This window comes from Cupressus sempervirens, chromosome 2, assembly GCF_028749045.1.
Source record: "Cupressus sempervirens isolate cs-2001-9-10 chromosome 2, ASM2874904v1, whole genome shotgun sequence".
Taxonomy (NCBI): Eukaryota; Viridiplantae; Streptophyta; class Pinopsida; order Cupressales; family Cupressaceae; genus Cupressus; species Cupressus sempervirens.
Window position 1 is genome coordinate 235,727,380 of NC_143119.1, and position 16,315 is coordinate 235,743,694.

Here is a 16,315-nt window from a genome sequence, read left to right on the forward strand (position 1 = left end):
TTAGGGATTTTTCCTTCCCCTAGGTGCTCCTATGCCATACCCCCCCTACAAGAAGAAGACTAAGGTACCTGTGGTGAGAGGAACTCTTTGTTGATGCCATACTTCTTGAAATCATTAGCAATCCAAGTTGCCTTAGCTTCAAGGGTATCCTTTCATTTCACCACATGTTCTGTGTAGACTTTGTTCCTTATGCTTTTCTTCACCCTAGAGTCTAGTATCTTCTCCACTTGTGGTTGCTCCCTTTCAGGTACCTACAAGTCTAATATATCTTTTTCTAGTTCTTTCTGATATTCCTCTTCATCAATTTTTGGACCCTTGTAAGGTATCAAGTCTTTGATATTGAAAATGGGAGAGATGGACATGTCTTTGGGTACGTCAATTTTGTAGGCATTGGACCCATACTTTTCCAACACCTTGCATGGCCCAATCCTCTTCATTTGTAACTTTCATGGGATACCCTTCTGTAGCCTATATTTGTTCAAATAGACCATGAACAAATCTCTTATTTGGAATTGTAAGTCTCTCCTTCTTTCATCCTTCTTTTCCTTCAACTTTTGTTTCTCCTCCATCAAGGTCCTCTTAACCTGATCATGTATCTCCTTCATGGATTGATCAAAATCATCAGCATGCATACTGATGGTATCATATGCTGATAGGTCTCTCAACTCCATTATGCCCCTCGAATGTGACCTACACACTATTTGGAAAGGACTCAATCCAATTGTTCTATACATGTTATCATTATAGGAAAACTTTTCTTGAGGTATTACTTTCTCCCAACTCTTCCCATATTATTTCGTAAGGCATCTTAACAAGTTGCCTAGGACCTGTTGATGACCTCTGTCTACCCATCAATTTGGGGATGGTAGGCAGAGCCATAAGCTAGGTTTGTACCCAATCTCCTCCATAGGGTTTTCTAAAAATATCCCATAAACTTGACATCTCTGCCAAACACAATGCTCATTGCTAGCCCATGAATTATGACCACCTCTTTGAAGAATAGATTGGTTATATGGCTAGCGTTATGCATTATTTTACATGGGATGAAATGGCTCATCTTGTTGAATCTAACAACTACCACAAACACACTATCTAACCTTGTCTTATTCCTAGGTAAGCCCACTATAAAATCTATTTTTATGCATTCCCAAGGCCTATGAGGAATGGGTAGTGGTTGATAAAGTCCACCATCATTGATAACAGATTAGAGAGATCTTCAATGGGTTGGATTCCTTGAGGTCAGTTAAAATGCTTCTCAGTTGGGTTAACATCACATGTAAACTCAAGATCTTCATATGTCGAGCTAGCACAATTCCTTCATGTGCTAAGTTACAGGTTAACATCTCGTGTTAACTCCGGTTCTTCATATTTTGAGCTAGCACAATTCCTTCATGTGCCAAGTGGTGGGTTAACATCTTGTGTTAACGCAGTTCTTCATATGCCAAGCTAGCACAGTCCCTTCATTGATAGAGTTGGCCCATTTTTTCTTCATGTGCCGAGTTGCAGGTTAACACGCGTTTTCGCGCCGGGTTAACATTCTACATTTTTGCTATTTTGAGAAGTGATTTTTCTTGCTTCTACAAAATCACAAAATTGTATGATGCCCCTTTGACCATGTATTGGGGAACGTGCTAATGAATGAATTAATGCCAAGTTGTGGGTCAGTTCCTTCATTGCATTCTACCGTCAGATCAAGGTTCATTAAGGGTGGTAGCTTGGTCGCTTTGGGGAGTTGCTCCATCTTTAGTTCATGTGACAAAGTGATCAGTTGACACATGGAAGGTGGGCCCTTTCTTCTTAGGCATCATAGTATGGTGGATTTTTGCCTTACTAGGCCCCCTTTGGATCTAATGGTTCTCATGTTTTCACATCCTTCCTTGTGCCTTTTGCAAAAATGCGATGGCTGTCAAATTTGGATGCATCGTTGGAGATATTTATGCAACATCTGAGCTATCCATAAGAAAAATGGGGAGCTACATCAATGGCTCACATCTTTTTTGGGTAGTTCAAATTTATTCCACATGGGTCAACTCTATATTTTCGTGGCGGGTTAATCTGCATGTTATCCCATCCCACGTTTTCTTTGACAACATTGTAGATTTATTTGTTACGGCCATGGCAAGTTGCAACGATCATTTCTTCAAGGAAAAATGACATTTTGGGCCTTGTTCCATGGCATTAATACATCCCCATGCCTCCTTATTGCATTTAATGATCAAATATTTTGGATTTTGATTTCTTACGGCTAGATACATTGATTTTTGGTTATTGTTACATTTGGAATTGTTCCATGATCATATTTTCTTCCGGATTTGCAATAACTATTACGTGTAGTGGTTGAGTTTGGTTTAGGGAAGAAAAAATATATTTGTTATGCCTGAGTTATAAAGGCAAATTTTGGAAAATTTGAAAAGGTTAACTCTTCTCTATTTCTTTGATATTGCTCTACAACTTTAGTGTAAATTCCCTTTGCCTCAAAACTGTATGATATTATGCCTTATCTCCTTCAGCCATTGATGTGTAGCGCAAGAACTATTGTCCTCTCATTGATGTATTGTGGATATCTACAACCTTGCATGACTATATCTCCTTTTGGCCTATGAATGATTTATACATGAATCTCATTTTCCTTGCATCATTTATTTGGGTTTTTTTATCTACATGTGGTTGTTAGATTAAGACAAGTCTGGATGTGTATATCTTTTGGTGTCATGATGGTTCAATAGTGCATGTACAGGAAGAGATTAGTTTGAACACTCTATTTTGGCGCATCACCTACAAAGAATAGATTAGGTAGATTTCGTTTCTTGCATCTCCTTCTCCCTTTTCCTCTCAAGTGTAGCTAGGTGCATCTGGATAGCAAAGGTAGTTGACCTTCTCCGAAGACTCAACCTCATAGTTCAAGTCCCAAACCTTGGAGGTTGTTTCCATCTTTCACAAGGTTGTCTTTAGGTAAAATCTTTGGACAAGGGTGTAAAGTTTTGTGGCAACAATTTTTGGCATGCCCAGTGGGACCTTCACATCAAAAGATTTCAAGTTCACTGGTGTCAAACAGGAGATTTTAGGATTAATGTTGACAATATAGTGTTGCTCTCAGTGTTGTAGGCCTTTAAGAGGTTCATCCCACAAAGTACTTGGCAACTCTACACCCTTCACATCTGGTTCAGATTGAGTTGTAGTAATTCATGCCCAAAGCTGAAATAAGGTCATCTTCTAGAGGTAAATTTCAGTACCAAGAGCTTTTATTTTCAAATCCTAGAAGAAGAAAGACTAGAGTATCTTTATCACCAGTTAGGAGTACAACAGTAACAAATAGACCTGCAAGATCCATCTCTAGTCCTCCTATTGTTCGATCTCAACCTAGGTTGTCATTTGCTCATATAAATAGACCATTATTCCATATGGCACAACCTATAGCTCATGCTTTTGCCACCTTCAATGGTGGAAGTCCTCTCCTATTGGCTAAAAGATATGATATACCAGTATCAGCCCTCAAAAGTGTACCTGAATTTACTAGTGAAACTTCCATTTCTCCCGTAAAACATATCCAAGAAGTTTAAAATGTCTACAATATACATTGTATTATAGAAGATGATGTTGTTGTTAGGCTTCTAGCTTCATCCTTAAAAGGGAAGGCATTGCAATGGTATAGATGTTTGGCTCATAACTCTATTACTGATTGGGATGGGTTGGGAGCCAGATTATGTGAGCACTTTGAAGATAAGAGTGATCACCTATCAATCTTGGAGTAGTTAACAACTATCAAGAGAGCCCCCCATGAATATATGACTAATTTTAATTATAGATTTCAAAAGACAGGGGATAGAATACCCACTGCAGTCAAGCCTTCTCCTAGCAATGCTTTTTTTATATTACCTCAAAGCCTTTAATAGTGGTATTGCTACCAATCTACAATCCATGGGAGGAGAAACCTTACCTAATGCATATGAAATTTCTATAAAGGAAAAAAAACATATTCATACAAGGAGGAAAATTGGCTCCAAGACCTCATATGCCCTTCTTCCCAAATATTCCTAATCATAGACCTCTAGTAGCCCCTTTCCCTACTACTTCCACAGGTCAACCTCTTGCTATAACCCTGATGGCCCCCACATCTTCAAGTGAGTTTGGAGAATTCAAGGACATGATGCAGGCCCTCATGTTGAGTAATCAAAAGTTGCAAGATCAAAGTTCTAATCTAGAAAAGAAATTGCAAGATCAGGGCTCTAGGATTGGCAAGGAGTTGCAAAACCAAGGAAGGAAGTTGGAAGACAACCTCTGAATGGTCACAAAAATGGGTAATAGGATGGTGACTTTAGAAAGGCAACAAGCTAAAAATTTTAGGCCTCCCTAGCCTTCTTTTCAAAACCCTACTTATAATAGGCCTATTAGCAATACCTCTTCAACAAATGCAAACCCAAATCTAGTGAGGTCATTGGTTTCCCAAAATAATTTTGTTGAAGAGCAAGACTTTTTTCCCTCCTATAGATATTCATGTAGTCATTGCATGTGCCACGAGGCAGAAGCAAACCTAGCATTGACCAAACAAGATTCATATGCTAGATAGCAATATAATGACCTTGAGTCTACTAATACTACTCATTTGCGGCAACTAGGGGATTGTTCTTTTATGAATTATCAAGTGGAGGAACATTGTAATGTAAACTAGGATTTCATTTCTCACAATACTAGGAACAAGAGAAGAGCCAGTAAAGATGCTATACCTTCCCCTCTTGATCAAGCCTCAACTTCAAATGCAATACCTCATGTATAAGTAGTAAATGATCAATCAAATTCCCCTTAGCAACAAAGGCAAAATAATAGCAGAAAGGATTTGAGTGATCCTCAGGTTGTTCCATCTCTACCTCTTACAAATGCAGCTCCCAAAGCTTCTACCAGAGCACATAATGCATCATTCAATGTAGTAGATCAGATGAAGAAGACAAATGTAAACATTTCTATGTGGGATCCTATTACTACCATACTAATGTAGAAGAGGTTGCTGCAGAAAGAATTAGAGAGTATTGAACCAAAGAATCATCCATCAAGAGAAAAAAGTGCCACAAGTCTAATACAACCAGCAAGGGAGGTGGAAATAAGTAAAAAGGTTAGACCTCCTCAATTTTATGTTTCATTGATTATAGGGGATAACCTAGTCCACAAATACATGATTGATTCAAGGGCTAGCAATTTAGTGATGCCCAAGTTTGTTGCTGATGTTTTAGAAATGAAATATGAGCCCATTATTAGGGGATGTATTATAGCTAGATGGTAGTACTGTCAGGACTATAGGAAACCTTAGAAATGTGGAAATGGCCCTACATGCATGCCTTGGTTGTATTGTAGTCCAAGATATATCAATTGCTAAAGTTAAGCCACACTTTGCATTCTATCTTTTAAGAGATTTCACTACCCAAATAGGTGGCTACATATCTTCTAATTGGTCATACATGTTCTTAAGAACAAGATATGAAACCAACACTTCAATTAGAGTAGAGCCTTTAGCTCTCCATCACATTGAGTCCTATACCCCTAACCCCATAAATATGAATTGCACCATTTATGAGGAAGAGGAAAGAGACATAGTAAATGATCCTACTACTTCTCTAGCAGAGATACCTGATTTTCTCTTGGATGAATGGGCTAATGCATACAATTTTGATCCTATATCAGAAACCCTTGAGATAGGCCTTAGTACATATTGTATATTATAAAAGGATGCTCTTGTCCCTAACCTTATAAAAATCAAAGAAGATATGAGTAGAATTTGGAGCATGTACTTTGATAGATAAAGAAATAAGAATGGATCACGGGCTAGTATGATGTTGATTTCTCTTGCACGAGAAAGGTACTACTTCTCCTTTAGACTCCAATTCAGTTGTACTAATAATGTGGCCGAGTATGAATCCTTGATTTAGGGTCTCCTACTTGCTCAAAAAAGAGGAATTCAAGCCTTAAGGGTATATGGAGATAGTGAGTTGGTGGTTAATAAAGTGAGAAATCAAAATATCACCAAGAATGGTTTTCTCAAATCTTGTAAACAGAGTATGGGATTTTCTTGAAGGTTTCAATGCATTCAATATTCAAAGCATCCCAAGAATGCAGAAAAGATATGCTAATAGACTTGTAGTAGTGGGTGCATCTTATGAAGTGCCAAAGAACCTTAAAGCTGAAAACAAGTGGTAGATTAGAGTGGTGGTTAGGCCTACTATCCTTGAGAACAACACCAATTGGCAAGTGTTTCAATCTGATGAACAAATTGTAAGTTTCTTGCATAATAAAGCAGAGTTTTTAAATAGAAACGAATCAAGACTATAGGATCAATATGGTAATTAGATTATTAATCTCAATTCCAACAAGTTACCTAAGCGTCTTATTACATTAGAAAGCGTCTTCAATCCTAACAACCAAGCAAGAGATAGAGGCACGAACCTTGCTTCAAGCAAGGATGATCACACACCAGTCACAATTGCTGACGGAAGATCCTTAAATATGGAAAGGGTATGTTCTGAAATTGAACAAGAAAGTTTTATTCATCTATGTCAAGAATTTAATGATGTATTTACTTGAACATATGATGATTTGAAAGGTTTTGACCCAAGTTTATTTTAGCATACCCTAGATTTAATTGATAATGTCAAACCAATAAGACAAAGACAGAGGCTAGTGAATCCTAAAATTGAACCCTTAATAAGAAAAGATTGTTCAAGCTAATTGAGGCCAATATAATTTTTCCCATCAAGCACTCATCATGGTTAGCAAACCTTGTCCTTGTTAGGAAGAAGAATGGAGAAATTAGATTGTGTGTGGACTTTAGAGACCTTAACCAAGCTTCCCTTAAAGATCATCATCCCCTCCCTTCCATGGAACAAATATTATCTAAGGTTAGTAGTTGTAAGAGGTTCTCATTTCTTGATGGATTCTCTGGTTATAAACAAGTGCTCGTCAAAGAAGCTAACAGATACAAGACTGCATTCACCACAAAGTGGGGCACCTATGCCTACAGTAAAATGCCTTTTGGATTAACTAATGCAGGTGCCACTTTTCAGAAGGCAATGGAGATAGCATTCAAGAATATGATTGAAAATTTTGTATTGGTCTATCTTGATGATATTACAATATCCTCTAAGAGCATGATAGATCATTTTGGCCATCTCAAACAAGTGTTTATAAAATGTAGAGAGTTTGGTGTGTCCTTAAATCCAAGCATGTGTTTGCCACTAATAAAGGAAAACTATTAGGAAACATTTTATCTAAAGATGGTTTAACCATTGATCTAGAGAGAACGAAGGAAATACATGCTCTCTCTCTTCCTAAATATAAGAAAGGGCTACAAAGTTTTCTTGGTAGGATAAATTTTGTGAGAAGATTTATTCCTAATCTTGCTACCATGGTGAAACCCCTTACAACTATGCTCAAGAAAAATATGGTCTGTGCATGGACCAAGGAAGGGAAAGAAAGTTTTGAAGAGATCAAGGCAGCCATAGCCTCAACCCCTACTCTCATTAATCTAAATTTTGAAAACAATTTCATTCTTTATACCTTAGGTGGTGAGTCAAGAATTTCTACCGTCTTGACTCAAGAAAATGATAAGAATGAAGAACAACCCATAGCCTTCTTTAGTAAACGACTTAAAGAATACGAAAAACAATATAGCTATGTGGAGAAGCAAGCCCTTGCAATCATAAGAGCTTTGAACAAATTCAGACACCTTCTATCACACAACAAGATCCATTTGCTAGTACCTCATGCAAGTGTGAAGGACATTCTATTGAGCAAAGACATTAGTGATAATAGAGCCGGATAGACATCCAGATCACCAAGTTGGTAAGAGGGAAAAGATTGTGCAAATAGATGATCTCATCTCAGGAATCAAATCATGAGGTTTCTATGATACTAACAGAATAGAAAGAGGCAAGAAATGATAACCAAAGGAATTCGATGGATGATATGATGACTTTCTTGTCAGGCACCAGATATCCTCAAGGATTGGATAGAACTAAAAGAAGAAAATACGCGTTGCAGTCAATTTCTTTTGTCATAGTTGATGGTTTCCTTTTGTGAGGCCTTGCCCTGACCCTTCGTAGCCATAGGTATTTCATTATTATTTTGTTACTTATGACTCGATACATCGAGACGCTATCAGATACACTAAACATATCATATTATTATTTCATGTTGTGTGATGTTTACTTTCAGATATTTGACTTCGTCATTTAATGCTTTATGAACATATATGTTGACGAAATAAGTAAATGTAAGATTGACACTGTGATTAAGAGATTTTAATGATTAAGAATTGAGTAAGATGAGAGAAACCCTGACTAATTTATAGATGTATGTTGTGATTTATGTGATTTCTTGATACGTATATACATATGTGCATGTGATTTTATGGGACTACTGATGTGTGCAATGAGTGTTCAGGATATTTTAGCCAAGAAACCCCACGGAGGAACAAAACTGATCCCTATGTGCTAATTGTGGAAACCTTGTTGTTTGTAATTAAATTAATTGTGAGATGTATGTATGTATCTTTCTGTGATCAGTAAATGTTAATGTTCGTAACTATGTTCTTTTAGTGTCGCTTGACACTCGTGAATTTTTTATGTTTTTCAAGGTGCTAATTAGGGTTAGCTGTGTAACCTTTGGACCTAAGTCGGATTTAGTTAGTGTCTTTTTGCTAATTTAGTTCTTAATCGAGTTTAGTCACCCTTAATCCGGATTAGTGCTTAATCTGCATTTTTTAGAGTTGTTAGTTGGTCCTAAATATTTCCTAGCTTTTGTTTGGTTCCAAATCAATTCCTAAGGCTTTAAAACAGGAAATATTTATACGCAAGGGTATGGGTATGGGTTGGGGGCCTTTTCCAACCCCTAAGCACCTTTTATTGACTTTTGAGTTCACTCAAAAAGTCTATTTTTGACTTTGTGCGAAAATTGCAAGTGGCTACCATGAGTTGTATCACATCAACTCCACTTAGTGGTTAACCATAGTATGGGTTGAGTTAGGAACTTCTAGATTTGTAGGTGGGTGGGGGAAGTTATTGCCTTTTTGGTGGTTGAGTTTGAGTCTTATTTAGAGGCCCTTCTTGGAGTAGTTTTGGTTGTTACCCAATCTCTACTTTTAGAGAGGAGTCTTGGAAGATTGAAAGAAGGAAGGGAAAAGCTCTACTCAAATTGTTCATTGCCATTACCTCTTTGTGAAGGTAGGAGTTCTTCATCTCCCTTGTTCAGATTTTCATGCTTGTTTCATGCTTATGCTACTTTGTTGTTGTTTGAATGCTTGTATGTATGTTGGGTATGTTGGGAAGGTTTGAAAATCATGTTCTTGAATGCTTTTCTTTCATGTTTATGTTTGAATTTTTGAAGTTTCTTGTATTGGTGTTTTGGCATTACTCACCCTTGGATAGGGCAGAAGTGGCCAATTTCGAGAAAGGTCCTTTTAGTTGGACTCCAACAGTGTAGAGTCTCTTCTCAGGAAGAGAAGAGGGAGAGAGGGTGGGGTGTTATGGGCCCCTACCTGTCAGCACAAACCACTTATGAGTTTTGGCATGTAAGAATGCAAGAACAGAAGTTCTTGATTTATAGCCCCGATTGGGCACCTGGTTTGGTGTTGTGTCTGACATCTTCTGTTGGAAAAATCCACCTTTCCCTAATTTTGATTCATTGTGAATCCTATTGTGAAAACCTTGTATGAATATGCATGTTTGATTTGTCTCTTGGTCATGCTTGTTGACACCTGATCATATTCTATTCTCTCCACGGTTCATAGAAATGTGTTGCAGAAATTGATGTGAACCCTTGATGAGGGTCATGAAGGAAATTCAATTGAACTGTTGTAATTTTGGGATTGGAATCATATGTAATTTGTTTTTCAAAACCTTGTTGTAATGGCAACGAAGCCGGGTTTTCTTCTTGGTTCTTTCCTGGTTGAGCCTTTGAATCAAGTTTGCCAATAAAATGGTGATTGAGTAATATTGCTTATCATGAGATTTAATCGTTATTATCAATTATATGGATGCACATCAAAAATAGGATAAAATGATGATGGTTTAGTTAAACAAAATTTTCAAGTTTTCTTATATGTTAAAAATGAAAATTATGTTAAGGAACGAAAAATGGATATGGTTCATATTTTTTTTAATTCAAGTTTGTTTAGGAGATCAAATAAATCTAGTATTAATGTCACACAAACTATTGAATCTATGTTTTAAATCCATTCAAAAATATACACCTTAAAAAAAAATACATTGCTTTGTAAATCTATACTTAGAAAAATTATGATAAAAAAAAAGTTATATCCTAGAGCCAAATAGTCTCTGAATTTCTATGGGGAAACTAATTAAATGCCCCTTTGGTAATAGAGAATCTAAAAGATTCACTTAATATCCTTTTTTCTTTATTGAATGTTGTATTTAAAATTGAAAAACAAAAATAAAATAAATATCAAAAAAATAAAAGAAAAGAAATTTTAACTAAACTAAATATCCTAAATATCTATCTTGCTACCTAAGAAACTTTTTGCTTTAATATCTCCCCTTGGGCGTCAGTTTTGGAGATGCATTTTTAAAAGGGTTTTATTAAAAAGTTTTTGAAGCAAAGTCAATAGCCATCATAGAGATGACGTCACCCCTGCCCCATTCATAAATTGCGTTGACTTCATATCTCTTGGGAAGGGCAATTAATGTTTGGTTTTAAATTTGAATAAGGGGAATGTAAAACATTACCCCCTGCACTTCTCATATGCACGCAGGTCTACGTGCCTGCCCCCACGCAAGGACAGAGGGGACCGCCCTGCCATGCGCAGACCTTGGGCGGTGCATGCACAGGCTTAGGTGTAGGTAGCTTAGGAGTATAGGGGGGAGTTAGTAATAGGTATAGGTGTTAGTATTAGAGTTAGGTTAGTATAGGTGTTAGTAAATTTATTATGTTATGTTATGTAGTTATATTAGTAATTAGTTTAATTTATTAAAGTTTTAAGTTTTTAAGTTATGTTAGTTTAAGAAAAATTTTAGTACATGTTTTATTATTTGTTAATAATTTTAGTTAGTTGTTATGTTAATATAGTTTTGTTTAATTTTGTAAACGTAAATTTAGTTAGTTTTAATATTAATATTAATTTAGTTTTTGAATATTATTTTGTTTTACTTGAAAAGATAGTTAGTTTAAATTTAAACAAGTTTAGATTGTGTTAGTTAAGTGAAGATTAGTTTAATTTTAAAGGTTAATTGGCTATTTAACATAAGTTTTAATGTAGTTTTGATTTCATTAGATATTTCAATTAACTTTAAACCCGAATTCATTTACATTGTTATTTAAATAATTTGCACATATTGTGGTAAGTTAATGTAATAACATAACTTTTATCGATATTAACTTAATAACAAGAGTAATAATTTAATAGTGTAGAGAACCTATACTTAAACTGTGATCATAACCTTATCATACTTAGAGCATTTTAATTTTAATTATTTTTAAATTTTAAAAAAAATGTGTGTTTTTGCTTCGTAGTTTGGGCATGACACCTTTTTAGTAGGGATGTCAACGAAGCCCTATTGATATGCATTGATATAGACCAAGCTAAAAGAATAATCAAAGTGCTCTATGATGGTCTTGATGGTGGCCATTTTTCAAAAAGAACAACTGCCATGAAGATAATGAAAGTTGGTTACTACTAGCCATCTTTGTTCCATGATTTCCATAGACGTGAGAAAGTGTGAAAAATGTGCTTTCTTTTCTGGTAAATAAAAACTTGTAGCTTTTCCTCTTCACCCTATTCAGGCTAATCATCATTTTTCTGAATGGGGATTAGATTTCATAGGCCCCATCAATCCTCCTTCTAGCTCTGGTCATTAATGGATTCTAGCTCCTACAGATTACTTCGCTAGATGGATAGAGGCAATTGCATTTAAGGATGCCACAGAATCTTTAGTTGTTGAATTCCTTGATGAAATTGTAACCAGATTTGGTGCCCCTTCAACCATTATTTCAGATAATGCAAAATCTTTTGTTGGAGCTCAGATTTGTGCATGGGAATTTAATCATAATATCTACTTGAGCACATCCTTCAACTATTATCCTCAGGGCAATGGATTAGCTGAGTCATCCAAAAAAAATCTAATCAGGATTATGAAAACGATTATAAAAGATAATCAGAGGTGTTGGCATCAAAAGTTAAAAATAGCACTATGGGCTGACAAAATAACACCTAAGAGAGAAATAGAAAATTCGCCTTTCATGTTGGTATATGGCAGAGAAGCTAGGCTTCCTATTTCACTGAAATTTCCTACTCTTGAACTAGCCCATCAATTGCAACTGATCGAAGGTGATACTATGTTTATAAGAATAGCAAAACTGATGGAGTTAGAAAAGAAAAGAAATCAAGCCATGCAGACCTTAGGAGCATATTAGCAACAAGTGAAGAAGTCCTTTGATAGGAAGGCTAAGTTCAAAATTTTCAAAGAAGGTGATCTTGTGCTGAAATGGGATACTGACAGGGCAAAGCTAGGGAAGCACTCAAAATTTCATGCACTATGGAGTGGTCCTTATGTGATTATCAGCTGCAGGTAGGCCAATGCTTTCTAGTTAAGTAGGCATAATGGTGAAATTTTGCCTATTCCAGTCAATGGAATATATCTCAAACCATACTTATGATGAAGGTTAAAGTTTTATGTACATAAGTAGTTTATTTTTCTTTCTGTTTGTTCCTACTTTCCAAGAAGTGCACGAGCATCTGCTCCTTTTTTTGAAGTTTTCCTAAGCTTTCAAGAGCTCCCAAATTTTTTTTGTCCTTTGTTGGTTGCAGATTTTTTGCTGGTTGCTAGTGGGATAACCTATTAACTCTTGGTAGTGACTCGATGCCCAATGGATTACTTAAGGCCACTGGTCTATGCTTAGGAGGCAAGCATCCCTTCTGAGTCACCAAGAATGTTGGCCATTTTTTGCCCCCATTCAACCCATCATTTATAATTAATTAGAGAGATCTTCAATGGGCTAGATTCTTTGAGGTGGGTTAACACACTTCTCAATTGGGTTAAAATCTTATGTTAACTCGGGTTGTTCATATGTTGAGCTTGCACAATTCCTTCATGAGCCATGTTATGGGTTAACATCTTGTGTTAACTGGGGTTCTTCATAAGCTAAGCTAGCACAATTCCTTCATGTGCCGAGTTGCAAGTCAACATCTTGTGTTAACACAGTTCTTCATATGCTAAACTAGCACAGTCTCTTCATTGACCGAGTTGGCCCATTTTTTCTTCATGTGTCGAGTTGCAGGTTAACATGTGTTTTCATGCCAGGTTAACATTTTACATTTTCGCTATTTCAAGAAGTGACTTTTCTTGCTTCCGCGAAATCGCGAAATTGTATGCTACCCCTTTGACAGTGTATTAGGGAACGTGCCAATCAATGAATTAATGCCAAGTGGTGGGTCAGTTCCTTCATTACATTCTACCATCAGATTAAGGTTCATCAAGGGTGATTACTTTGTTGCTTTAGGGAGTTGCTCAATCTTTAGTTCATTCGACAAAGTGACAAGTTGACACATGGCAGATGGGCCCTTTATTCTTATGCATTTTCTTTGACAGCATTGCAGATTTATTTTTTGTGCCCATGATAAGTTGCAAGGATCATTTCTTCAAGGCAAACCAACATTTTGGGGCTTGTTCCATGGTGTTAATACATCTTCGTGCCTCTTTATTGCATTTAATGATCAAATCATTTGGGTTTTGATCTTTTACGACTGGATACATTGATTTTTGGTTATTGTTACATTTGAAGTTGTTCCATGGTCAGATTTTCATCTAGATTTGTAGTAATTGCTAGGTGTAGTGGTTGAGCTTGCTTTAGGACAGAAAAAATATCTTAGTTATGCCTGCGCCATAAAAGTAAATTTTGGAAAATTTGAAAAGGTTGACTCTTCTCTATTTCTCTTATATTGCTCTGCAGCTTTAGTGTAAATTCCCTTTGTCTCTTAAACTGTATGACATTCTACCTTATCTCCTTCAGCCATTAATGTGTAGTACAAGAAATATTTACCTCTCATTGGTGTATTGTGGATATCTGCAATCTTGCATGACTATATCTCCTTTTGGCCTATGAATGATATATAACTGAATCTCATTTTCCTTGCATCATTTATTTGGGTTTTCTGATCTACATGTGGTTGTTAGATTAAGACAAGTCTGGATGTGTATGTCTTTTGGTGTCATGATGGTTCAATAGTGCATGTATGGGCAGAGATTGGTTTGAACACTCTATTTTGGTGCATCGCCTCCTTAGAATAGATTGGGTAGATTTTCTTTCTTGCATCTCCTTCTCCCTTTTTCTCACAAGTATAGTTAGGTGCATCTAGATAGCAAAGGAAGTCAACCTTCTCCAGAGACTCAACTTCATAGTTCAAGTCCCATAGCTTAGAGGTTGTTTCCATCATTCACAAGCTTGTCCTTAGGTAAAATCTTTGGACAAGGGTGCAAACTTTTGTGACAATAGTTCCCTTTGCCTTTTCACATATATCACATTGCTCCACATATTTTATCACATCTCTTTGAATCTTAAGGCAACAATAAAACCATTCCACTAAGTCTAGGGTCTTGTTAAGGCCAAAATTCCAACTCATGATTCTATTGTTCTTTTCCTAAATGAGATTCTCCCTCATGCATCCCCTTGGGATGCACAATTATATACCCTTAAACAACAAACCATTTTGTGAGGTATATTTAGAAAAGAGACTGTGGAAATAGTTTTCTAAATTGATACATACCTTATATGCCATTGAGAAATCAATATCTTCACCATACATGTCCTTCCAAACTTCAAACCCAACACTCTACAACTTGACCTCTTGAATAGAGAGTAGCCTTCTACTCAAAGCATCTGCCACCTTATTCTTTGTGCCCTTCTTTTGTTTGATATTAAAGGTATGGGATTGCAAGAACTCCATAATTTTGATGTGTCTAAAGCTAAGCTTCTCTTGTGAGTTGATAAAACTTAATGCTTGGTTGTCAGTAAAGACCACAAACTCCTTAGGCAATAGGCAATGCCTCCATTTCTTAAGGGCTTCAAAAAGTGCATAGAGTTATAAGTGCTTGACATGTTGAGGATAACGTGGCTAAGGCCGCTCGTCATAGTGCTGCACGTATGGAAAGATATTTAAGTTGCAAGGTGGAAGATCACTGTTATCACTATGTGTAACGTGTTCTTAGTATAGTCCTATAATAATTAATTCAGAAGGACTAATAGCTGACTCAGGAAATTATTTTTTGTACTTGGTATAAGGGAAGGACATTTTCCTTTATCATGGTATTGAATGAATGTATTGTGAATTAATGATAAGCAGTAAAGAGTGAAAAATGTAGAGCTGAGCAGAATAGTGTGGAAGTGAAGGAAACTTCATTATCGAGATTTTTTTGAGTGACTTGAGGTTTGGTATTTGGATCCGAGGTTAGTGATCTAGTCTACAAGGTTAGATAGTGATTGGTCTAGTTGGCCGCATCTAAAGAGGTGACCACATGCATCTATGGCGTTCCGAAAATCCACAAAAGTGGCATCCCTTTGAGACCCATTGTTGACACCATTGGCTCTCCCATTTACTTGTTGGCCTCCCACCTTGCCAAGATCATCTCGCCTTTGCTTGGTAAGTCAGACTCTTTCATCAAAGATTCCAACCATTTTCTCCAATTCATTCAGGGCACCAAGTTGGAACATTACGATATCTTGGTTAGTTTTGATGTGGTTTCCCTCTTCACCAAGGTCCCCATCCCAGACTCTATCCATTTTGTCAAACGCAAGGCTGGGGATGAGATCGGGGAGTTAGTGGAGCTGTGCTTAAGGTCGACCTTCTTCTCTTTCAAAAATGTCTTCTATGAGCAAGTTGATGGGATAGCCATGGGTTCGCCCCTCTCCCCTGTCATTACCAACCTCTTCATGGAGCATTTTGAGGAGATGGCCATCCATTCCTTCCCCCTCAAACCCAAGTGGTGGAAACGATATGTTGAGGACACTAATGTTTGCTGGCCACATGGACATGAGAACCTTGAAAAATTTCACGCTCACATCAACAGTTTGGTCACCAACATTTCCTTTACCAAAGAGCTCGAGTCAGACCATCAGTTGCCTTTCTTGGATGTCCTTCTTATTCGTAAGATCGATAGTTCTCTTGGTCGAAAGGTTTATCATAAGGCCACACACACTGACTTGTACCTCCACGCATCCTCCCACCATCACCCCAGCCAAAAGGTTGGCATCCTTAAGACCCTCGCCCTTAGAGCTTTTAGAATCTGTGATCAAGAAAACTTGAATGAAGAGCTCGCCCATC

The 16,315-nt window shown here is 36.8% G+C and overlaps 1 protein-coding gene across 1 annotated transcript in view; it reads right to left on the reverse strand.

Annotated features, from left to right (window-relative positions):
• Window positions 1-16,315, reverse strand: part of LOC149571912 (putative LRR receptor-like serine/threonine-protein kinase At1g53440) — a 343,799-nt gene that overhangs the window by 168,600 nt on the left and 158,884 nt on the right. The gene's annotated exons all lie outside the window — the stretch shown is intronic.